The sequence below is a fragment of the Pelmatolapia mariae genome, linkage group LG7, assembly GCF_036321145.2.
Source record: "Pelmatolapia mariae isolate MD_Pm_ZW linkage group LG7, Pm_UMD_F_2, whole genome shotgun sequence".
Classification (NCBI taxonomy): Eukaryota; Metazoa; Chordata; class Actinopteri; order Cichliformes; family Cichlidae; genus Pelmatolapia; species Pelmatolapia mariae.
In genome coordinates, this window is record NC_086233.1 from 1603347 (window position 1) to 1629220 (window position 25874).

The window sequence follows — 25874 nt, forward strand, 5'->3', positions numbered from 1 at the left end:
CTGGGTTGGAGTGTTTCTGGCACTTTGCTCACCGTTAGGGTTGCCAACTCCCTGAAAAATAAATAAGGGACACCTCGTGGCCAGGGCCGGGCAACCCAGTTGTCTTCACCCTTCCCAGTGTGGTGAATTTTGTAGCTCTTTTTTTGTGTGAAATTATTTTTTTAACCATTTGACTTGAATTTGATTTAAGTAGATGCATATTCTTTGTGATATGACCATATGGGAAACAAATGATCATTTAGCCATTTATCTTTAGCTCAAAATGACAACATTCAAACGCTCCACCATCATCCCTGTTCCCAAGAAACCTACCATCACAGGACTGAACAACTACAGACCTATCGCCTTGACGTCTGTGGTCATGAAATCCTTCGAACGACTGGTGTTAGCCCATCTGAAGGACATTACAGGCCACCAGCTGGACCCTCTGCAGTTTGCCTACCGGGCAAACAGGTCGGTGGATGATGCAGTGAATATGGGGCTGCATTACATCCTGCAACACCTCGACCGCCCGGGAACTTATGCCAGGATCCTGTTTGTGGACTTTAGTTCGGCTTTTAACACCATCGTGCCTGAACTTCTCTCTTCCAAACTCTCCCAGCTCAGCGTGTCTCCAGCTACCTGTCAGTGGATCACCAGCTTCCTGACAGACAGAAAGCAACAAGTGAGGCTGGGGGAGATCACCTCTGAAACTCGGTCCCTCAGTATTGGTGCCCCTCAAGGATGTGTCCTCTCACCACTACTGTTCTCCCTCTACACTAATGACTGCACCTCCAAGAACTTGGCTGTTAAACTCCTAAAGTTTGCAGATGACACCACCGTCATTGGCCTCATTCAGGATGGTGATGAGTCTGCATACCGGCAGGAAGTTGAGCGGCTGGTACTCTGGTGCAGTCAGCACAATCTGGAGCTGAACACTCTTAAAACTGTAGAGATGACAGTGGACTTCAGGAGACACCCCCCAACTCTGCCCCCCCTCATCATATCAGACAGCCCTGTGTCGACTGTGGAGATCTTCAAGTTCCTGGGTACCACCATCTCCCAGGACCTGAAGTGGGAGACCAACATCAACTCCATCCTCAAAAAGACCCAGCAGAGGATGTACTTCCTGAGACAACTGGGGAAGTACAGTCTTCCACAGGAGCTGCTAATCCAGTTCTACACTGCAGTCATTGAGTCTGTCCTGTGCTCCTCCATCACAGTCTGGTATGGTGCAGCCACTAAACAGGACAGGAGCAGACTGCAGCGGACTGTACGGGCAGCAGAAAGGATCATCGGTGCCCCCCTGCCCTCCATCCAGGATCTGTACCTCTCAAGAACCAGGAAACGGGCAGGGAAAATCGTCACAGACCCCTCACACCCTGGACACAGACTTTTTGACCTGCTGCCCTCTGGCAGACGGTACAGAAGCCTGCAAACCAAGACCACCCGACACAGGAACACTTTCTTTCCCCTCGCCATCTCCCTCCTAAACAGTTGACCTGTCACACTGCTTCCCACTGCCAGACTGCAACTGCACCTTATGTACATTCTGTAGTATTCATTCCACCTCATTTCATTTCTGTATTTTATGTACATAAGTTTAGTTATTTATAGTTGGTTTACACAGCTTTGTGTATGTATGTGTATGCATGCGTAATGTACATATAGGTGTGTGTGTGTGTGTGTTTTTACATTGCTGTGCTTGAGAGCCACCATCTACCGGAACCAAATTCCTTGTATTTGTCTGCACATATACTTGGCCAATAAACACGATTCTGATTCTGATTCTGATTAACACAATAAAACAGGCCTCTTTCTTAAACAGAAGCCTGTCATGCTTAACTTAAAATTATATAAATTAATAGAAAACAATAGAATGAAAAACATTCCTGTAACAGTGCACATATAGTGCATTTAGTACAATTGGCTTCAGCTGAGGCATTATTTCAGCTTTTCTAATGCTAATCAGCTGCTGCCGTTTGTAAACCTGCTTGTTCCCATGATTACGCATCATAACTCATCATCATTATTCATCTATGTATTACTTTTATGTATTAGTCATCTATTTGTTGTAATCATCTATCCTTGCAGATGTTTATTACACAAAATAAATTATATTATCACACTTCTGGCCACATAGCGCTGATATTCACTGCACATGCCCATATTAACCTTAACCAGAGCGTTTAAAAAAACAAACCAGTGTTTACATACCATATCTGCTTCTGCCGTGGCCTGGTGGACAAAAAATTGGTTAAGGGTTCCCCGAGCTTTCACGCCCCTCATGTTCTTCATGTGCCCACCATTAGAAGCATGCCTATGGAAAAAGTGCGCCGGCACACAGTGCAGTGCGCTTTATAGGTGTTATCGTGCACTTTTCCAGCCAGGTGTTTTCCTTTTCCCATTCCTCCCTGTACTTTCTCCGGTCTCCACCCCAGCTCCTCCCCCTCTCCACCTCCTCGGCTCCGTCCCCAGCAGCGGCGACGTCTCGTCTCCGTGCGAGCAGATCATGGTCCGCACGCGCTCGATCGCCGTGAACACGGTCGACGCGGCGCTGGCGACCGAGCCGGAGTGCCTGGGACCCTGTGAGCCGGGAACCAGCGTGAACCTGGAGGGCATCGTGTGGCAGGAGACGGAGGACGGTGAGAAAAGCGTTATCACAGTAGATGGCTGCGTAGTTTTATTTTACGTGTGTTTATTTGAAGAACAAAACAAACGCTCATCAGAGGCTCATCACAGGCCCGAGATCGTCTCAATAATCCGTCTGAGGGACGCTTCAGTTCAGTCAGACACATCAGAGGCACTCGCACTACCCCGACCTGAACATCGTTTCCCATTCTGCTGAAGAAGAGCCGTGCACACAAGACTGGCAGGAACTTCCCACAACATCAAGCCTTCGGTTGGAACAAGAAGCGAGAGACACTCGGTTTCTGCAGCAAACCTTTACGAGCTGCGACGGCGAGCGAACACCGCGCTGTGTCTTCCTGTCAATGATTCCACAAAGGAAGCTTTTCTGCACCTTCACTCCACAAAACTCCCGTTAGATTAGAGAAAAGGTGCTTCATTAATGCTCTAATGTTTACCTGACCTCTCACTGCTGCTGAGCCTCATGCAGCTGCAGTGGTACCAATAAATAAATAATGATTGGTCCATCAGTACTGTTTGCATTTTCTTTGCTTTTGGCTGTTGCAGACATACTTTAACAAACACATGCATCAGTTTTATGAGCTGGGTTGAACGTTCATGACTGGAGATGAATCTCAGCAGGTGTGATGTACGTGCAGATGCTGATGCTGAGCCAGTGTGGAGCTCTGTGAAAAGATCAGATCCAGTTTATTGTCTGGATTACGCTGCTGCTGAACAGTCGTACATCTCAGTTTTTATTCAGTGAGGTCCTGTCGGCGCGTCTGCACGTCCTGCGGACGCCGAATGCAGGGCGGCGTGCAGCTGGAGGAAAACCTGTGTAGAGGTGATAGACTCGGGCAGGAAGCTGTTCATCAGCAGCGCTCTTAGATGCGCTCCTGTTAGTGGAAAGTTCTGATGAAATACTCTTTAATTAGCTCCACTGTCAGCCAATCACTGATGTGGTTCGACCTCAGAAACCCGCTGAGCGTGACGCTGGTATGAAAGCGTTCGACATCTGCGTCCCAGTCACATCGACACGTCTGCTTCCTGCTGCGCTCACAGCTTCGGTGCTTTGATACAGTCATGTCAGCACATCGAAGAAAGGAACTGTAAGTGTGGGGAATTACTCTGAGGGCTCATTTGTTAAAGTGGAGACCCCAGAGGGGGAGGAGCTTAACTCCTATCCCTTAATCCTAATTGTGGGGTCAGAAAACCTTTGGCTTTTTTAAACCAACATAAAATGATGTTTGTACTTCAATGTGAACTCTTTTGTTTTTTAAATAACTGCACGTCGGCCTGCAGTTCTGAGGACGGACTCGATGGCTCTGAGCGAGAGCGAGGAGGACGCCAGTCACGGCCAAATATGGGTTTCACATCATTTCACTGATTTCTGCAGATTTGTCTCATTTAAATCCCAACACGTTTTAGGCAGGTTAATAACATTCAGCCCAACAGTGCACAGGTGTCACACCTGGCCAACGTCTGGAACATCTGCAGACAGGCCTTTAGTGCTAAAAACGTAATCTGCATCAGCTGACGAGGATCTGGCTCATAAAAGCACCTGAGGATGTTACACATCCACCAGCATTCATCCGCAGAGAGGCCTCCAGAGTTAAGTCCACAGCCCCAGCTTCTAATGAGCAAATCAGCTGCTTGGATGGTAAAACAGAAAGTCCAGAGCAGCTGAGAGCGACAGGCGCCGAGTGGAAAAGTGAAAGCGATGTGCAGGAATTCCCCCTGTTAGTTTGAAGAGGGAATTCCCACCAACTGAAAGCTGAATTTCAGTGCCAGCTGTGCAGATTGTGCAGCTTTTTTTCTGGTGGTAGTAGTACTGAGTGGTTCTCTGTGTCGTTTGGTTTATAGTGTAAGTTTGACACCTCTGTAAGAAATTCAAAACTCAAGTTGAGTTTAACTGAGCCGCTGGGCCAAAGGTCCCAACACAGTGCTGAAAGAACCTCCGTACCGAGTAGCTCGTGTTCATGGTTTGCCTGTGTGTGTTTTTCTGCAGGTATGCTGGTTGTGAACGTCACCTGGAGGAACAAGACGTACGTTGGAACCCTGCTGGACTGCACGCGGCACGACTGGGCGCCGCCGAGGTACAGAAACGACTCGGGCTCACGCCGTTCGGCCAAGATCTCGAGTATAAAACAAGCTCGTTCTTGCTGTGCTCAGTCACCACCATGTAAACACCAATGTAGAAACGTGTCAGGGAAAAATATACAGATGAACCTTTAGTGAGACACGATCGTACTTTGCGTGGTCGATACCTGCAGACGTAAACACAGTGAAAGGCTGTAGGTTTCATGCAGGTAAACAAAACCAGCTGACATGGAGACCTTCCTGTCTTTCGAATATTTATTATTGCTCATTAATAAGACAAACGTAAGTCTTATCCAATTACTCGATGGAGTAATCAATACTCGATTACTGATACTGGACAGCTGCGGCTTTGTGTGTTGTACGATGGTTTGTTTGAGTCAGCTGTGTGACACCTTTGTAAGGCTGCGTAAACCGGGGTTACCTTTGGTGCAGGTGAGGTCAGGTGTGTCTTTCTGCTCGCTGATGTCCATCTCTGTGTTCTTAGGTTCTGCGAGTCTCCCACCAGCGACGTGGAGATGCGGAGCGGCCGCGGTCGAGGTAAGAGGATGAGCCCCTCCCCCGTGCTCATCGACTGCCCCCACCCCAACTGCAACAAGAAGTACAAGCATATCAACGGACTGAAGTACCACCAGGCCCGCGCCCACAACGACCATGACGTCCGCCTGGACCAGGACGGCGACAGTGAGTACGGGGACGACCCCGCCCTCTATCCCGACCCCGCCTCCTGCAACGGCGCCGCCATCTCGCCTGCGATGCCCCCTCCCCCTCACCAGGCAAGCTGACATCAAAGGTTAAAAAGAAGACGAGCGAGGCTGAGCCTGAGGTGACGGACGGCGGCGAGGAGGGGGCGTGTTTGACTGACGAGGCCAGTAATGACGGCATGGACGACAGGAAGGTGAAGAAAATGACGGCCGGGGGGAAAGCTGAGAAACTGGGACAGAAAGGCTTGAAGCTGACCCGCCCCGCAGGCGCGCCCGGAATTCCCTCGCCGTACTCCCTGCAGGCATCCTCCCCCGCTCTGGGCTCAGTGGTACAGTCCGTACCCAAAAGCCCACAGCTGAAAAACGTCCAGCCTAAACCCCCGCCCCTCACTGACCCCGCCTCCAGCCCCGCCCATTCCAAGGACAAGAAAAAGAAAGACAAAAAGAAGAGGGACGGCGGAAAGGAAGAGGACAGCCCGAAGGCGATGGGTAAGGCGGGGAGGCCGGAGGAGGGGAAGAGCCCGTACTCTGAGGCGTCAGACGCTTTGCTCAACGGCTCCTCAGAAGCTCAGCAGAGCCGGCTCGCCAGCATCAAAGCCGAAGCCGACAAGGTGTACAGTTTCTCCGACAACGCACCCAGCCCGTCCATCGGCGTGGCCAGCAGGATGGAGGCCGGCCTGGCACCCACGCTTCACATGACCCAGAACGGAGCTGACAACACGTCGGTCAAGACCGGTAGCCCCGCCTACTCTGACATCTCTGATTCTGGGGAGGACGGTGAGGGTAAGGCAGAGGGGGTAAAGGTCAAGCCAGAGCCTGACCAGGGACCTCGTGAGGGCGCCAAGAAGGCGTTGTTTCCCCCTCAGGCGTCCAATAGAGATTCGCCGTACTACCCCAGCTACGACGCCTACTACTCCCCCACCTACGCCAACCCCAGCCCGGGACCAGCGCCTGCAGCACCACCTCATGGCGAGATAGCACAAGTGAAAGTGAAGAAAGAGGAGGAGCTGGAGGTGGGAGAGGAGGGAAAACTGAAGGAGGAGCCTCAGGAGGAGAGAAAGGTGGAGCCAGGGCCTCCGCAGCCATCAGTCATCCAGCAGCGCTCCAACATGTACACCCAGCCGCTCTATTACAACCAGTACTACGTCCCTCCCTACTCCTACTCCCACGAGCAGGCCTACCACGCCCACCTCTTGGCCTCTAACCCCGCCTACCGTCAACAGTACGAAGAGCAGCGACAGCGCCACGCTGACAAGAAGGCGGAGAGCAAAGAGCGCGAGGCTTCCGTGAAAGAAGAGTGGAAGCAGAAGGTGTCGGTACTGCCCACTCTGTCAAGGGCGCCCAGCCTCACAGATCTGGGCGCCAGGGGAGGTGTGAACCCAGCGAAGTCCAAAGAGCCCGCCATGACTTCGGAACAGGCCAAGTCGGTCATCATGGCGAAGGGAGAGGACTCCAAGGCGCCCGCCGCCCAGCCTGAGGGTTTGAAGATCAAGCTGAGTGAAGGAGGGCATCACGGGAAAGAAGAGCCAAAGTCAGGGGTGGAGTCGGGCCGAGCGGCGAGCGTCGAAGCCGCCATGTGGTACAGACAGGTAAAGGCGTCCAGTCTTCCTTCCTGTCACGGCTCTTTCCGCCTCGCTTGTGTTTTAAGATTGATTGAGGTTAGTTTGATGCTGACGTAGGTTTCTCCCTCTCTGCAGGAGCCCGACTCGCGTCTGTGGTCCTACGTCTACCCCAGCAAATACTCGGAGGCTCCGAAACCGCAGGAGGACGACAGGTGGAAGGAGGAGCGGGACAGGAAGGTGAAGGAAGAGAGGCCGCGGCCCAAGGAGAGCCTGCAAAAAGACGAGGCGGCGAAGGAGGCGGCGGAGGGCAGGACACAGCTGCCCCCCGAGGAGCTCCGTGGGGGCGGGAAGGAGGCGCGCCCGCCTCACATGCAATTCCCCTCGCCGCTGGCCCAGCATCAGGGCTACGTGCCCTACATGCACGGACCATACGCCTACAGCCAGGGCTACGAGCCGAGCCACCCCGGGTACAGAGGCATGCCCTCGGTCATGATGCAGAATTACCCAGGTGAGAAACTCAAACACGACATAAAGCAGGCGCAGCACCAAAGAGAGCGCGAGGGCGGCGAGGGCTGGAGAGTGAAAACCAGCGAGGAGCACGAGTGTTTTGGTTTGACCCAAATGTAAAAAGCCACGTTTCTTTGTGGTTTCCGAGGGACGAGCGAGTGCTCATTTCCATTCACATTATTAATATAAAATTAGACGAATGCGACGCACGGCCCCAGATGATCAGACTGTCACTGGCCCCCGAAAGAAGCGTGAAGCTTTAAAAACGCTGTAGAGGACTCGATGCTGAGAGCTCAACCGAACAGGTTTAAAGATCTTTAAGCTATCTCACCACTGCATGTGTAATCCTGGCTACGGTGGCCACTGTGGGACAAACATGCTGGTCAACAAAGACGCATCAAAGTCACTGGGGTGGCTGTAGCTCAGGTGGCAGAGCAGGTCAGCCACTAACCAGAAGGTCGGTGGTTCGATCCCAGGCTGCTCCTGGCTGCATGCCAAATATCCTTGGGCAAGATACTAACCCCATGTTTGCCTACTGGTGGTGGTCAGAGGGTCCGGTGGCGCCAGTGTCCAGCAGCCTCGCCTCTGTCAGTGCACCCCAGGGCAGCTGTGGCTACAATGTAGCTTGTCATCACCAGTGTGTGAATGGGTGGATGACTGGATGTAGTGTAAAGCGCTTTGGGGTCCTTAGGGACTAATTAAAGCACTAAGTACATTTAGTACATTTATAATAAAAAATATACTGAAACTGAGACTGTTCAGGTTCTGATTTTGCCAACGCAGAAATGCAGAAGCTTCAGACAAAAGCTTTATCAGCCTGTTTGTTTTTTGTTTTTTTAAGATTTTCTTTTTTAAAATAACATATAAACAAAATATTCTTCTTTAAATCTCAGAAATAAAAGATTTGTGGTATTTGTCTTGGACACGACCTTTAAACGCATCATTACTGCGTTGCTCTGTAAGCTGACAGGACAGTAGTGATGTGTCGGTCGCGAACGAAATGGCTCTTAGAGCCGGATCTTTGACGTGAACGACGCGAGCCGGCTCTTTATCGCGAGCCGTGGGGGTTTTTTTTCTTTCTCTCACCCTCTCTCTCGCACTTTTTTCCCGCTTCACTCCGCACGCGAGCCTTGTGCTTTGCGCTGGGCAGAGGGGGGAGGGGCGGTAGTTACACTCGCAGTAGCACAGGAACAGAGCGGGAGGGAGAGAGAGAGAAAGAGAGCCAGGGACAACAACGTCACATTAGAAAGGTATAGTAATCATCCACAACTATTTTCAGTTGCGGATGATAAAGGATTCAGAAAGTTTATTCATGCAGGCCCATATGACAGAGAATATGCATCTTCTTTTTGTTTTCATATTTTAATTTGTTGTGTTGTGGTTTGCAGTGTTTTGTGTTGTTTCACTTTAAATTTGTTTAAAACGAAAAAGCTGAAATTTTAAATAGTTAAAAGTTGAAATGTAAATAGTTGGTTTTTGTATTATATGATTTATTTATTACATTTTATGTGGAGTAAATAAATAAAAGTATATTTACGGTGGCCCCTACAGAACAAGGACGTACAAACTCCAAAACACGTAAAAACTCAAAACACATACAAAACACAACAGAAGTGCTCCAGGATGCTAGGGGGCAGTGTTGAGCTTTTGTTACCTAGTGGCTACACAAGCCAGCAAGTACCAACGACCGGATTTGGTGTGTGGTAGTAACAGGTAAATGAACATTTTTTTTAATTATTTGAATATATATGAGTGCTTGTGTATAAATACACAAACAATACACATATGCTTTCAATTGTGTAATTTAAGTGATCTAGGTAGCTCTTTTTTGGAAGTTCAGTTAATGCTAGAAATGTGTTTTGTAGTTTGTACGTGTTTTGTCTCTAGGGGCCACCGCATATATTTATATATAAACATATATAAATAAAACCACTTTTTTTTACATTAGTAATTCCTTTTGTGCATAATTTTATATTGTTGTTAATAATAAATTAATTAAAGCAACAAAACAACCTGAAGAGCCAGTTGGGAGCCGAAAGAGCCGGCTCTCTAAAAAGAGCCGGAAATCAGTCCACAGCGCTGTCACGCTACAGTTTACGATGGTTTTTGGAGTTTTTGGGGTGTGTGTGTGGTTGGGGGGGGGGGGGGGGGGGGTGTTTGCTTTCTTTTTGCATGTTTTGATGTTTTTCTAACAGCAAATCAGATTTTGGCCGTGGCACACACAGAGGTGGGTTTCTGATTTAAATCCAGTTGCACACAAACAGGTTGTGTTTGTGAGTTTCAGTGAGCTTTGCAAAGACATCAAACAGCACAGAGGACAGCAGCAGTCTGCTGTTTGTGGACAAAGAGGGATCGAAAGTCCAGAAGAATATTTGGAGAAAAGACTTCTCTATTTGCCATTTGGCAGCATAATAATTCAGACATAATTCCAGCGTGAACGTCTATTTGAGTCACCTCCGTCTGATTAAAGTCCAGACTTTGACTCGGACACATTTTGTGTTTGTGAGTCGTTCAGAGTTGGACGTGCTGCTGTGCATCGCCCCAGTGTGCGCGCCTGTTTCTTATCATAATCAGTTCGAAACAACCGTAAGAACTTTTTTCCCTTTGTGTTTTTCTCATGTGTAGGAGCTAACCTTCAGCTCCTACACAGCCGGGTGTGACCAAACAGAGGGAAACACGGATGCAAAGATGTGGCCGAAAAGCCCGAGGATGAATGGCTTCATCAGGAAAGTAAATTACAACGATAAATCAGGCGCTTCTGGACGGGAGCCGCTTTGAGGCTTTGTTTGTTCTCCTCTAACGTGATCATAAGGACACATCAACAACAAACTTCCAAACTTTTGTGCGCTCTCCAGATTGAGTGAAGAGAGGTTTGAGCACACGGACATGGGGATTAAAGCTCTGCTGCCGTTCATATCAAAAAATAACTCCACATCTTCAAAAGGTGCACTGAAATATTCACAGCACGCACAATATGGTGGACTTCTTGAAAGAAGGATTTATGAGGAGGATGAAGTCGGGAGAGGTCTGGCCCTCCTGGAGCGATACGCGTTTGATCGCAGCAGCAGCTGCACAGTTTGATACCCGTCAGCTCTGTGATCCTCTGACAGTCAAGTTTATCAGCACAACACTGGAGGAGCTCCTCTGTGCTGTATGTCTTTATTTATGTGCTTGGTATCGTCTGTATGAAAGAACAAAGTGACTGAGGTGATGCAGGAGGGGAAGAGCTACAGAAACAACAGTTTGTTAGCATTTAGCAAACCCTCATTTTCACTGATTGGCATTGCCACAGGTACAAGTGCACAGGTAAGGCTGGGGGAAGGTGAAATGGAAGAGAAGCTAATAAACATACGATGGATGAATAATCAGAGTCGTGATTTCTAGTTTTACATTAACATTCACCAGAAGCTGCTTTGACACAGTCACTATGGAGGAGTTCAGGTTTGATGCCCATCGCCGCCCTTCACCAACCAACCAGGTGAGGCAGACCGTGCCCGCCCTCACCCTGGTTCAGCTGGAGCTTTCGCCTCCCTAACTTTCTACAATCTTTACCTTACAATATAAAGCACACTGAGACAAACGATGAGCAGAAACAAATGACTAAAGTGGAGCTTCAGTGGATTTAGCTGAATGTGAGCACAGCTAAAGCCTCTGCAGTATCCTGCACTTTCAGTCCTGTAATCATTAATAAATGCCAGCTTCTGGCAGGCATACATGCCCACGCCTCAGCAGATGCACCGCCACATCTGATAGATGAGCTGCTGCTTTGGGATCATGAATTGTGTTCTCTGCTCACTCTCGTCCATCCATCATTCTGATCGAGGCAGAAAAGAAGTTCGTATAACTTAAATGTTCCTGTGAACTGAAGCTCAGCCTTTCTGCTTTTCTGCATCGTGCTTGCATCTTACACTGAATCGTTTCTAAGAAGGGAGGCGTATTACGTTTGACCTTTTTACCCTCATCAGCCAGTTTAACTCTTCTGTAAGAATTATTTTCCTATTGTAGGCAGTATTTGCCAAATGTTTTTACGCTTTGGTTGATCGATTTAGTCAGAAAACACTTTTTCTATGAATTTCAGCAGCCAAAGAAAACCTCATAAACTAGAACGCACATCTGAGAACCACTAGAGCACAAATCACCAGTACGGTTTAAAAAGCTGTCTGCAGCAGCTATTCTTGTTCACTTCAATACACAATTTGTGGCTGTTTGGTTGAGTTTTTAGCCACTTCCAAGAGGAAAGTCTGAAGTACCTCCCTGCAGGTGAGGCTGTTATTTCTGCCACAGACATTTGTGCGTGCAACCTGTTCAGATTCAGATTTGCACCTGTGGTCACAGAGGCACCGCATGCCATCTGACATACACATACATGTGTTAAGAACCAATCACTAATGAGTGTTCTTTCCATCCATCCTTAACCTTATCAGGGTCACAGTGGGGCGGAGCCTGTCCCAGCTACCACAGAGAGGCGGGGTGCACCCTGGACTGGTCACCAGCTTCACTCAGGGCTAATACAGAGAGACACGGGCATCTCAGAATCACCTGTTAATGCAGACCTTCCCAAAGTGTGGGGCCCGCCCCCTAGGGGGGGCGTAGAGCCATTGCAGGGGGGGCGCGGTATGAAAGGGGGTGGGGGACAAAACGCTTGGACACCGCTAGCACGGGGCTCCCACACAAACGCAAAGCAGGAGATGAAGCATGGCTGAATATGTTTCCAAACCAACTTCATTCTAAGCCAAAGACTAGAAAATATGGTGAAGCAAATCTTCCCTTTGGCTTCACCTGCACAAGTGCCGAGGTAGGTCTTCCCTGCAGAATTGGTTTCCCCTGCGTCGGGAGCAGCGCTGGGCTCTTCAAATCACGGACAAACAGTATCCCACGTTCTTGATTTTTAGTTCACAAACACTTGTTGTAATGACTAACTACTCCTGACATTTTGGAGATGTTAGCTCTTTATACAGTAAAGTTACAGCGGGATACAAATAATATCAGGCTGATCCTGCCACGATTTGTTCCCTCTGTCTAAATCCCGGACAAACAGTATCCCACAGCTGTTTATGTTTTTAAACCCATTTTGCACAGAGAGACATTTTTTGAAAAATGTATTGATAGCAATGTTGAATATTATTACACAGGAAAAAAACAACTACATGTAAAATAATCACACCGTGACGCCCCTGCCTTTCTAAATGGAGGGACAGTAACTGCGTGTGTATGTAAGCGTGTAAAACCTGCAGACAGTCAGATTAACAGTATTTTGTCTCTATCTGCCATTCTGCAATTCATCTCATGTAAACAATAACGTGGCGCACAGCGTGACGTGAAAAACGGCACATACCTTTGACGTTGCGTGATGAACTCTGTATTCCTCGTCCACACGTAAACGCAAAAACTGAGTTTAAAAAAATCTCCGTTTTCGGTGATTTGAAACGCCGTTTACGTGTGGACGAAACAGCTGCGTTTTCAAAAATACCCGTGTAGGTGTGGACGTAGCATAAAAGAGTTAGTGGTTTATTTTATTACTACCTGTAATTTATTGCAGTTTACTTGTATTTGCTTAATTGTTTACTAAATGTTTGAGGTGTGAAAGAAACCGCAATGGAGCAAAATATGGGTGTGTGTGTTTGGAGGATGTGTGTGTGTGTGTGTGTGCGCGTGGCGGGGGTGGGGGGCGAACATTTTTCTTGTAAAACAAAGGGGGGCCCAGCAAAAAAAAGTTTGGGAACCACTGTGTTAATGTAACCCTACTAACCCCACGTCTTTGGAGCCCACGTCTTTGGACTGTGGGAGGAAGCCGGTCTATCAGAGAAAACCCACGCAGACACGGGGAGAACATGCAAACAGAAAGGCCGCTGGTGGATTTGAACTCAGGACCTTGCTGTGTTTGTGATTCCTCCAGTGAGTCTTTCACACTGTGGATGAACTTTGGCCCACTCATCATGTCGTGGAAGTTTTTTGCATAGACTGCAGACACCTGATGAGCAGTTTTTGATTGAATTTAATATTGCGCTGCAGAGAACAGTCTGGTCAGACGCCCCGAGCTGTTGTCTCCAACCACGGGCGCGGTGCACGCTCCTTATATACACACTGCCACATATCACAAGGGGGTCTATACTTCAGCTCATCCTCGAAACTTCCAACCAACCTGGAGATTTACAGCCTTGCTTTCCTCTTAACGGAGTCAGGCTAACCTACTCGCTGCAAGGCTCAGAGAGCGGTTTCTTCTTCTCCAGGGTGAAGTGCCTGGATGTGCCAGTCTACAGCTAAGTGACAATACTCAGCTGTGTGTGTGGGGAATATATATACATATATATTCTTTCTATCTCTCTAACTATATGTTACTATATGTATACTACACTGTTACACTGAAAGAAAGAAATTTCCATCACAACTTGTATTTGGTATTTTCTCTGGTTATTGTCATCTAAATCAGAATTTGTTAGATGATCTCAAAACAGGCAAATGAGACAAATATGCAAAAAATCAGAAAAGAGGCAGATGCTTTTTATTTATACAGCACCAAATCACAACAACAGTCACCTCAAAGTGCTTTATATTGTAGCAACCACACTGATTTCCGTGTGATTGTTACAATATAATAACAATAATAATTAACACTATTATAAATATTGTTGTTATTGTTATCAAATCAAATCAAAATTTATTTATATAGCACATATTAAAACAACAATGTTGACCATAGTGCTTCACAGTCAGTAAAAGCATGAGACAATTAAAACAAACAATAAAACAGGACAACAAACAATAGGTAACAACACAACAAGCTAGAACAGCCAACTAGTTAGAATCAAAAGCCAAAGTAAAAAGATAAGTTTTAAGACGTGATTTAAAAGACTGGACAGACTCAGCAGTACGAATATGAACAAGGAGGTTATTCCAGAGTCTAGGTGCCACGGTTGCAAAGGCCCGGTCACCTCTCGACTTCAGTCGAGACCTGGGTTGTGCTAGGAGCCTGTGATTGGAGGATCTAAGTGCTCTGTTGGGATTGTATAAGTGGAGTAGTTCAGAAAGATAGCTGGGCGCTAAATTATTCAGAATTTTAAAAGTGAACAAAAGAATTTTAAAATCTATACAATATTTAACAGGGAGCCAGTGTAATTTGGCTAAAATTGGAGTTATGTGTTCATAGATTCTCGTACCTGTTAAAAGACGAGCAGCTGCATTCTGAACTAACTGAAGCCGGTAAAGAGAAGAGTGTTGGAGGCCCGAGTAGAGGGAGTTACAGTAGTCCAGTCTGGATGTGATAAATGCGTGGATAAGCTTTTCAAGGTCCTTTAACGGAAGGAACGGCTTTGCTTTGGATATCTGACGCAACTGGCAAAAGCTGTTTTTTACCACAGTGGAGACCTGTTTCTCAAGTTTAAAAGAGCCATCCAGGAACACCCCGAGGTTTCTTACAGCGAGCGAGAGATGGCTAGCGAGAGGGCCAAGGGCATCTGCTAACTGGTCTGGCGGAGTGTGACTACCAAAAAGTACGATTTCGGTCTTATTCTCGTTCAGTGTAAGAAAATTATGTGATAACCAAATTTTAACTTCATGCAAACAGTTGAACAGAGTTTGCAAAGAAGCAGACACATCGGATTTCAAAGGTGAATAAATCTGGATATCATCAGCATAACAGTGAAAGGAGATGTTGTATTTTCTAGAAATTAATCCCAACGGCAACATGTACAAAGAGAAAAGAGCAGGACCGAGCACGGACCCTTGAGGCACACCACAATAAATAGGGGCAGAAGCTGAGGAGTGTTGCCCCATAGCAACAGAGAAGGACCTCTCTGAGAGGCAGGATTTAAACCAGGATAAAACCGTACCTTTGAGACCAACATGTTCCAATCTTGATAGAAGAATGTTGTGGTTAACCGTGTCAAAAGCAGCAGTCAAGTCAAGTAAAACTAAAACCACGGAATAGCCAGAGTCAACAGTTAAAAGAAGATCATTAAAAACTCTAAGTAAGGCTGTCTCTGTGCTGTGGCGAGGTTTAAAACCAGACTGAAACTTTTCATTAATACCATTTGCATCTAAAAAGGCCTGAAGTTGTTTTAGAACTACCTTTTCCAATATTTTGGAAATAAAAGGGATGGATGAGAAGCCCTCAGAGCTGAGATTTTTTCAGAAAAATACTTTAAGAATTTATCACAAAGAGCAGGGGAGGCGTCTCTATAAGTGATAGTGCAAGGGTTTATCACAGAGTTAAAAGTATTAAAAAGGGCTCGGGGGTTGTGGCTATTAGTCATAGTAATGCTAGACAAAAGGCAGATTTGGCAGCTTTAACAGACTTTTGATACTTAGATAAACAATGATGGAGGATGTCCAGAGAGACGTAGAGTTTGTCTTTCCTCCATTTTCTTTCAGCACAACGACATTCACGCCTAAGGGCGCGAGTAGTATCATTTAGCCAGGGTTGTGAGGATTTGGCACGTTTAATCCTCAGAGGTGCTACTGAGTTAAGAATGTCAGCACATGTAGTATAAAAGAGGTTAGCAAGCTCAATGGCTGATAAAACCCCATTACAGTTAGCATCAGAGAGGGGAGAGTCAAGGAAAGCATCAGTGAAGTGGGCGATTGACTGGGAGTTAATCATGCGCGTTTGCCGCACAGGACCATCACTGTTCAAATCCACATCGCTCACTACAATATTAAACAAAACCGGGAAGTGATCAGAAATCCCAGAGTCCTTTATGTCCATGATGCAAATATCCAGACCATAAGATAGTACCAAATCAAGTATATGACCTTTAGTGTGAGTTGGTTCACTTTCCCACTGGGTGAGATTGATGCTGCTAATTAGAGCGAGGAAATCTTTAGCTAGCGAACTGTCCTCACAGCAAATATGAATGTTGAAGTCACCAACAATTAGTATACGGTCATAACGTAACACAAGGCTCCCTAGTAGATGTGATTGTTTCTTCTTTCTGAGCAGCCAGAAAGGAAGCTGATGTGCACGTTCACTAAGGAGCACCTACGGTCTCACATCTGTCTGCTCCCAGGTGTTATATTGCGACAACTGGAGCCAGCTTTGTGCTCGTAGCTGTCACTGTCGCTCGCAGCATGTCACACTAGCTGACAGGGTTCAGCTAAAAATACTCCTGAGCTCACTCCTCGCCCTGAAACAAAGCAAACAGTCGTCACTTAGACTTAATTAGCAGTAATTAGCAGCTGGATATCCTCCTCAGTAGATGTCATTTGTCTTCTTATGTTTGTTTGAAAAGTTCTCGTTGCATGAAACAGTCTGCTGCTTGCTCCCAGCATCGTGGAGAACTTGTGTCTGCGCCTCCTGTCTCTTCACGTAAACACAGCTGTGAGCGCTCTGACCTGAGCTAACGCTACAACACGGGACTCCAGACGTGAAGTGAAGCGAAAAGGCTCAAAGCCGGATTGATTTAGCAGGAGCTAAATGAAAAAAAGCATGTTTGGTTATTCTTAAGTTACCTGGTTATGTGAATAAACAACCATAAGGATCACAAACATCTGCAGCTTTAGTTGTGATTACAGCTGCCAGTTTATGCTGTTTGTGTGATCACGAGCACCTCAGGTATCCGTCATTTTTCTCGTCTATGGTGAAATATACTGAAAGCATCTGAAGTGATTCTGCACTGAAATGTCTCCGTGTGTTTAAACACAGGAACCTTTCGTCTCAGCGTGTCCACGATGGAGAAATCGGTTTTTCAGCTGGTGCTGCGTTTAAAGTTTGGCCTCTAAATCGCTCAGGATGTTTGAGATCTGCATCATCCAGACTCTGATGTTAACATCTTTAATCTGCACTGGATGAAAACGACCTCCAGACGGATCCAACAGTAGAGTACGGAGAGCTCTGCTCCGTCACACATGGACGAACAGAAGGGAGACACAGCTGAACCTAATCAGACGGGACAGGGAGGAAGTGAAACTCAACACACTGAACACAGGACAAGGACTATCAAAATAAAACAGGAAACATGAAACATTCATAAAGACGTGGACTTGGCACTGAGACAATGACCAACTCGGGAACAGAGGAAACAAAAATAAGGGGAACACGAATAAAGAACTAAACCTTCAGTAGAGACATGACACCAGGGACACAGAGGAGGCACGGACACAGCACAGAAAACTAGAAACTAACTACACATAAGAATATTAATAATCAATCCAATTCCAGTCAATCAATTCCAGCTACCCAATTTCACTGTGCAAGAAACTGCACAATGACAATAAAAAAGTCTAAGTGTCTCAAAAACACAAACCAGAGTCCGGACCGTGCCACATGTGGAGTCACACTTGTGGTTGTCAGGGGCTGGGTCTGCTCCTCAAACACACCGGCCATCCCAGCCATGACACCGGAACAAATTCTTTTACCTGTAAGTCCAGATTTTGTCCTGGAGCAGTGCATTTTAAAATGTATACATGCACATATATAAACGATTGCTTCCCTGACAGTTTGGACTTTGACAGCTGGTTTTATCTTTGCTCTGTTTCCTGACTTTGGCTTCTCTGCAGTGTGTATGGAGCGTGCTGCGATGCACGCACTGTCTGATTCGATGCTCGTATAAACTTCGATAAATCACATTGAAGTCGAGCAGCAACAACAAATTTGACAAGATCCAAAAAACATTTGTTCGTTTTAGTTTTTTAAAACTCTGCTTTTGTTCATTTTAGTTAAGACGAGTGTTTTTGTCTCACGTTTCGTTGGAGCTGACTCTAATAACCTCAGACTCCCCCAGGAGTCGATCTTCTTCATAATCGCTGCTTTCAAGTTTTGTGAAGGTAAAATTTCTGAGCTGTGTTTGAAGTTGTCTCTTTACAGTTAAAGAACCCAGCAGTATCCTGCTTTCCTGTGGGTTAAAGATCAAACCTCACACCTGCACGGTAATTTCACCGCAAAGCTCCGAGTCCTTCGGACAGAAGCCCCGCCGAGTCAAGCAGGCACGAAGGAAGGAGTTTTAATTTCCATCCGCACCATGAGTTATGTTCGACTCCTGCGAGGCACGATTGTGAAATGCAAATAGAAGCTGCAGAAAATGACAGAATAAAGAGCAAGAAAGCAGAGGAGGCTTCCTGTGTTCTCGTCGTATCTCCTGAAATGACCTTTACTAAAAAGCTCCACCTCAGGCTGCAGCCACACACTTTCTGAGGATAAAGTATTCCTGGGGAGCATTCCCAGCTCAGGACTCATTTATGAAACTTTCAGTAACTAAAACTTGTATCTCAGGGCAGAAGGAAGAAGGATTTACAGAAGGCAACGAAATGTTCTCAGTTTATCAGAAGCTGGAGGACTGACGCGTCTGTATAATGAAGTGCCGTCTGTACTGCTGCATAAACAGGTACAGCCACAGGGCCGGAAAACTCTGACATTCTCTAATTTCACTAAACACATTTTTTTCCCCCTCTTTAAAAATCATAACGACATATTTACTAATTTATTTAGACTCATTTTCAGTCACACACAGAGAAGCGTGTGGATTCATAACAGCATGCAGGGAACAGATGAATGATTGCTCCCGTCCTCCTGCGTTTGCAGCAGAAGCCGTCATCGTGCCCAAACGAGCGAAAGTGAGCTGAATGGATTTAAGTCGTTTGTTCCTGTGAGGGAAATGAAATTCAGGCAGCTGCAGAGAAAACATCTGTATTTATTCCTGCATTTCTTACCTTTCTACAGTCAGACAAATTGCTCTACTTGATTTATTCTGAAGGCTTTTGTGACCTGTGGCGGTGCAATCAGGGAACAGTTCCCACAAATCCTACAACACTCGCTGAAACGGAGAGGCCGTGTCCTGTAAGTAAGGTTTCTTCATACGGCACGTTTCAAAGAGGAAATGCACAAACTGCTTTAAAGTCCTGAGACACCACTATTAAAACAGTATAAACAGCTGTCAGCTGGTCCCACTGGGAGGGGGCTGAAGCTGAACTGGGACTGGCCTGGGATAAAATGATATGAGGTCTGGAACGGTTAGAGTGAAACAAAGAACGGCAAACTTGCTTCATGATTGATGGAATTTGATCACATTTGGAGGACTGAACCGAGTCACAGCAGCAGAGCTTGGCTGGACTCTGGAGATGTTCTCTGTAGCATAAACAGACACATTTGTGCCAGTTTATCAAAGTTAATCTTCATCACCAACCACACTTGCCAACCTTGAGACCTCAGAATTAGTGAAACATTCAAGGGGGGGGGGGAGATTATCAATATACATATATATACAGAAAACTTGAATTTTACAGTGTTTATTTATCAGATAAAATAAGTTAAATGTCACAGTTATTATTGTCCAGCCGGAAACAGCGGGGCTGTTCAAATTCAGAGGCTGCATCCTCCTGAGGACCCGGCCTTCACGGTCTAAGTGGGCCGGGTCCTCAGGAGGCTGGAAGTGAGCGACTGTGAAATTGGACGGTCTATCCTTCAGAATTACATCACGAGCTCTCTCGGTGGAGTTGAATAAACTCGGCCGTCTGCTCCTTGCTGTCTAAATATAACCGGACGCTGGCGTCTCACACTTCTGTTGAATCAGTTTTCTGTTTGACGTTTATTCAGCTGTGTGAGAACCCACCTGAGGTCTCAATAAAGTTTTATTTAATCTAATTTAATCTAATAACTTTAATCTCAGGCAAACCGATTTACTCAGGAACAAATAAAACACTGAAAAAAGCCAAACAATAACTTTTTCCAGTTATCTCAGTGACTTATATATCGTGTTTAACCTGAGCAGCGAAAGACCGCGGTGGTCTGAAAACGATATGCTGGGAGTTCGCTGCTCTCATCGGCTCAGATATTTGAAGTTTACACAGCTACATGCTCGCCTGAAAATATGCTAAAGGTTTATTTTACGACAAAGTAATAAGAGTAATATTAAAACTAAGTAGCTGCCGCCATTGTTGGAAACTGGAATTGGCTGGGCCGCGCTATGAATTCTTGGATATGGTTTTTCAATTTTATTGTCCGGGTGGAAAATTGGGAGAAATTCAGGAGAATGGTGACTCCTGAATTTTTTCAGGAGGGGCACTGGAATTCAGGATTCTCCAGGAAAAATTGGGAGCGTTGGCATGTATGTCATCAACTGGAACCCATTCTGTCACAAATCGATAGCGCACTGGCTCATGGTCCGCAGTCTGGTGACTCCGTGTTTGTCTTTGTTAATTATTTCACATGTGTGGACTTGGTGGTTCCTCGTGGTTTAGTCCACTCCCTAAGTTCTTTACTATTTCCTGATTTCCCTGTGCTATGTCTAGTTTTCCTGGTTTCTATGATTGATCTCATTTCACCTCAGTGTCGATGCACCAAAGCTGCTAAAGGAAAACAACCGGCCACAACTGGCTGCAGACTTGGTCCCCGCCTGCAAAGCTACATCACCAGTTCATATCAATGAAGAGAAATCACTTAGAAGACGCGAACATGATTTATTGAAAAGTTATTAAATACAAACTGAACGCTTTATTTGCTTCATTTGTCGTAAATAACGACTATGAAATAATACAGTGAAATAAAATAAGGTCATTCTTAAGCAGCTCATGTAAACCTTTGTTAATCCCTTAAAGCTGCACTTCAGCCACATATGAACTGAGTCACTGTGGCGGTGAACACCAGCAAGAATACAGGAGCTGCACTGTACTTTTCAGCATCACTCTGAGACAGGATGCTTCTAATTTTAAAGATTTTACTCAAATGTAAAGCAGCCGTGCATGTTTATGTGCATGTGGAAGGATGTATGCAGATAGAAATAAAAACTCCCAGGCTCCTCATAACTTCCTCATGTTCACATTTTTAGAAGCGAGGCTCTCTTCCAGCGTTAGGATGCAGACTGTAGCAGCACAGTGCGATTTCTTCACTGCACTGATGTCTTTTAAAAGCTGATATGCAGAAGCCTCTTGATTCAGCATATATCAGTTCTTCTGCTCTGTCACTTCCACTCATACAGAACAACATAATTCACAAAGCAGTTGTTAATAACCTCCCATGTTATTTATTGCCACTTCTGAGTCCCAGAAATATGGATTACTGTAGAGTGCACATTCACAATAAAGCATTACCTTTGATATCCAGTATATGAATAGAGAACCGCCAGCACTGCTGCCTTTCTTAAAGCGCAGCTTAGTCAGCATTGTTTTGTAATGGCTCCATCTGTAGAAGAACCTGAAACTTGCTGTAAGAATCGTTTAAATTCGACCTTTCATTGCACACGGACTCATGCTGTGTGCATCAGTATGAGAGTGGAAGTCAAAGAAGTGTGACCTTTTCAGTAAAGGATTTCAGACTCTGAAACGTGTCATCTTCATTGCACATGTCAAACTGTATAAAATGAAATGTATAAAAATACCTTGCTCGAGCATGCTAACACTGAGCACAGATTAAACACACGTTAAGAATTAGGATCCTGTTTTAATACCGTGAATCCACCGCTGAAGGGAAAAGTGTAAAGCATGAACAATGATCCTTTTAACCAACAACTGTCACCGTCTGGTGATTGGTTCCAAATATTTCTATATTTCAGAAAAGCAGGACTGGAAATATGGGACACTGGGAGGTTTTCCCTGCTGGGAGATATTTATGCTAATGTCTTTATGCAAAAATATACACATCTAAAACAGCAGCGAGTAAGAGCTGTACTTTGAAGACTGTCCCAGTCAGCATGGGTCAAGAAGCGTCTTATTTTTCCAGTTATTGAGTTTGTGACGTTGTTCCAGTCAATGTCAGGAAGGCAGCAGAGATTCAGACTTTATCTAAAGTTTACAAAGCGAGAAATAAATTGTGTCTGTTCAGTTTAACTTCGCTAATATGAAGATTAGCTGCCCAAAACCCCGGGATCAAAACACCAGACCTCCCAACAGCCAGGAAAACATCGACATCTGCCAGACCTCCCCTGGAGTTTATCCTCATGATAAACGCTGCTTTCAGGCTGCGGGAAGTTCAAAGCTGTGTTTGAAATAGCTCTCTGTACGAGGGAGCTGCTTACGATCTCCCTTCATCGGGCGAAAGGTCAAACCTCACGCCATTTCCTTTCCAATATGACGTCTAACAGAATTATTACATGCGAGGAGCACAAGCTGCGAGAGTGATGTCAAAAAGATCAAACGGGGGCTGCAAAACCTGAGATGTCCTTTTACTGAAACGCTATCTCATGATCCACCTGGGGCCACATTCTCAAACTTTCTGCAAATACTCTTAAACCTAACCTAAAAAACTCAGGGAAGTAGTCCCAGTTTGAGTCTGGGAGCTCAAAGTAATGGACTGAGATAAAAGTTTAATGCCGCTGAGAGAGAGCGGCCGGTGGAAAGTGTCGGGAAAGCTCTCACGGACAGCGAGGGCGACAGACTCTCTGATAAAGAGAGTACATGCATTCTGTGCTGCTGACTTCAATTATCCACTTTTATTAACTGGACAGAGAAAATATCGGTTGAATTGACGACTAAGAAGCTATTTGGGTTCAAGCATCAGTGGTGCCGCAGCCCTGATGCTTCTTACAGATCTGCACTGAGGAGGACTAATGAGGAGCTAAAGGAGGCGATAGGGGATGGTCTTCTCGGGGAATGCTGAGCTGCAGCTTTTTTCACTGCAAAATGAAAAAGTCCATTGGCTTGATTTTTTTTTTCCAATTTTAGGAGAAACTTGGTCGACTAGCTTTAAAACTTTTAAGAAAACAACTTCAAAGAGAGGTAAAATCTATCCTGGCTGTGCAGAGCAAATAAAAGACCAACAAATAAAAAAAAGGCATCGATTCAGTCAGTGAAATTAAGTTTACCTGCTGAATTTTAACAGTGAGCTCAGCTTATATCAGCAATGTAATTACACTCAGTCAGCAGCAGAAGTCGAACACAGAGGCCGCCGGGCACGTCATCGCAGGGGTCTCTGTGGAACAAACGTCTGTTCTTCTTACAGAGATGGATCTCGTCCAGGGGCAGCCAGACTTATCGTTGGGCTGAAATAGGAGCACGAAGGTGAGGGATCAGTGCTGACACACGTGCACGTCCCATCTGCTGCAAATGAGCCGTCTCAACGTGGCTTTATCGATCTGTACCATCAAGGTTCTTGCAGCCAGGCTGCAGGATCTGCAGATCTGTGAGTCCACACTGTGATGGTTTCTGCGTGACTTCAGTCAGTCACTGGGGAGGAGTTTTGGTCCTGTCTTCTTTGCAGTTTATTCATCTTTGCAGCATTGCGCAGCTCATGCACAGCTCATGTTGCAGATCTGCTGCTGTGCTTGGACCATCATCCTGCTGATGACCCAGTTTGGTCCAAGCTTCAGCTGTGGGACACACGGCCTCACACTGACTCTCCTGGAAACCCTTCAGTCTTTTTCCAATCAGACGTCATGAACTTTTCGATCCTCACTGAGGACAGCAGAGTCTCCGATGGAGCTCTTGGATTATTGCAGTATCCCTGAACATTTCATGGTCTGTGGTGGGAACAGTGGTTAGGCTTGAATTCATGCCTGTCTGTTTGGAGTTCAGATGTTCACTCCACGTCCAAAGAAGCCAGTCGAGGTGTTTCGGTCACTACATACAGGTCGTGTGGGCGGGAATGTAGATGAACCTGGAAACCACTCTGTCTTTACCACAACATCCACATCAGAGCAGCCGGCACTCCGATCGGTCCATGAATCTCCTGCTCCGTCCTTCCCTCCCTCGGATACTCGAGCCTCTCCCCACGCCCCCTTTTCCACCTGAGAACCGTGACCTCAGACTTGGAGGTGCTGATTGTCATCGGCGCCACTTCCCACTGCTGCAAACCAGCCCAGTGCGAGCTCTCAGCCGCCGCTGATGAAGCGCATAATCAGAGAAATTTATGGCATTTTTGGACTTGTGTCCTCTTCTGCCTGCACTGATGTTCTTTCCATCGACACACTTCGGCTTCACGTTTTAGGTTTTTTCAGCTTTGTCATTCTTTCACTGAGTAACATATCAAAACATTTCCAATGCAAATAAAAGCACATTTTTGCACAGTCAGCATTTAAATTTGGTGTTTCTCCTTTCTGAAGTCCTTACACCTTTCCTCTTTCTCCTCCTCGTGGCATTTTCCATGAAGGGAACAAAATGTGCTTGAGTCTGTGACACTGTGTCTGCAGCAGGTACCTCTCAGTGACCCCTGCAGCTTTAATTTTCCTTCAGTGTGGTTTTTCTGTTTGACTGAGAGTGCAAACGGCTGCCTGAGACACTTTCCTGATGGTAATTATGTCTTTTTCAGGTCTCCGCTTTGCAGTTTGATTTATGAGGTTCAGCTTAAATGAATCACAGCTAATTAAAACGCCAGGATTCACACTAAACCTGCATATACTCAGGTAGCTCACACAAACATGATTTCACACGTCAAAAGGAATCAAATAAATATTTATCTCTTAAACAACAAATAAATAAATAAACATCGGGCTGATCCAGTAACTAATGCCTCATAAATCACTGTTTTTATTCTCAACACCGTCCAACGTCGTTAGTGACTAAGTGCTTAAAAGCTGAGGGCAGCTTGCATCATTAATAGCTCCACACACACTATAAAGCTGTGCATGTGACTCTGAGTCAGAACAGCATCAGCCCTGCAAACACACATCAGTGCTAACCTGTCTGAGCATGTTTACTGTCTGTTATCTGCACTCTGTGTGGGATAATCACAAGTTTCTCTGCTAGTCTGTGATAATCCACACGGATTAAAATGTTGACCTGATCAAGGTGTTAGATAGTGTCAGAGTTCTGCTGTATGAATGTTATTTCTCTCTCTTTGTGCTTTCATGTTTAATAAAACAGCAGCAGCATATCTCCATATTTATTCCCCTGTTGCTATCTTCTGCGCCTCTGCGTGTTCTTATCTGTGTGCTGGCTGCAGAGAGGAGGAATGATCGCACAGCGCTGTAGCAGAGCAAACACACAAGAACAGAGCAGGACAAAGACTTCGAGCACAGCACACGTTTCAGCTGATGACTGAAAAAAGCTCAAAGTGCAAACGGCTCATTTTCTCATTTAAAATCAGAACCGGAAACATCGACGATGTCATCAGAACAGTCTCAGTGTTAGTCACCACACTCGGCCTGGGACCAGCTGTGCTGGTTTCCTCATTACTTTATATTTCTTGATTATTTTTATTCATGATTTTGATTCTCGTTATTGTTTTCTGCCTATTGTAATCCAATTACTTTTTTCAAGTAACAAGTAATGTAAGGGATTACTTTCCCGTAAGCATGCTGGGTTACTGCGTTACTAAACTGTGATTTTGTTTGTGAGAGTGTCTCGACGTCGTACCAGCGTGCGACGTCGTCGGTAACAGACGTGTCAGTAATGGTCGATCCGCACCGCCCACACAAACATCTGAGCACCCTCCCTCTCAGCCCCCGCCCACCCTTTCAGGCACCACTGATCCCAACATGGAGATAGCGAACCAGTTCCAGTGTCCGGTCTGCTTGGACTATTTTTTGTGTGTGTG

The 25874-nt window shown here is 46.0% G+C and overlaps 1 pseudogene; it reads left to right on the forward strand.

Moving 5' to 3' along the window:
* The first annotated feature begins 262 nt into the window (after nt 1-262).
* Nucleotides 263-7868, forward strand: LOC134630276 (zinc finger protein 609-like; annotated as a pseudogene).
* Nucleotides 7869-25874: the final 18006 nt, after the last annotated feature.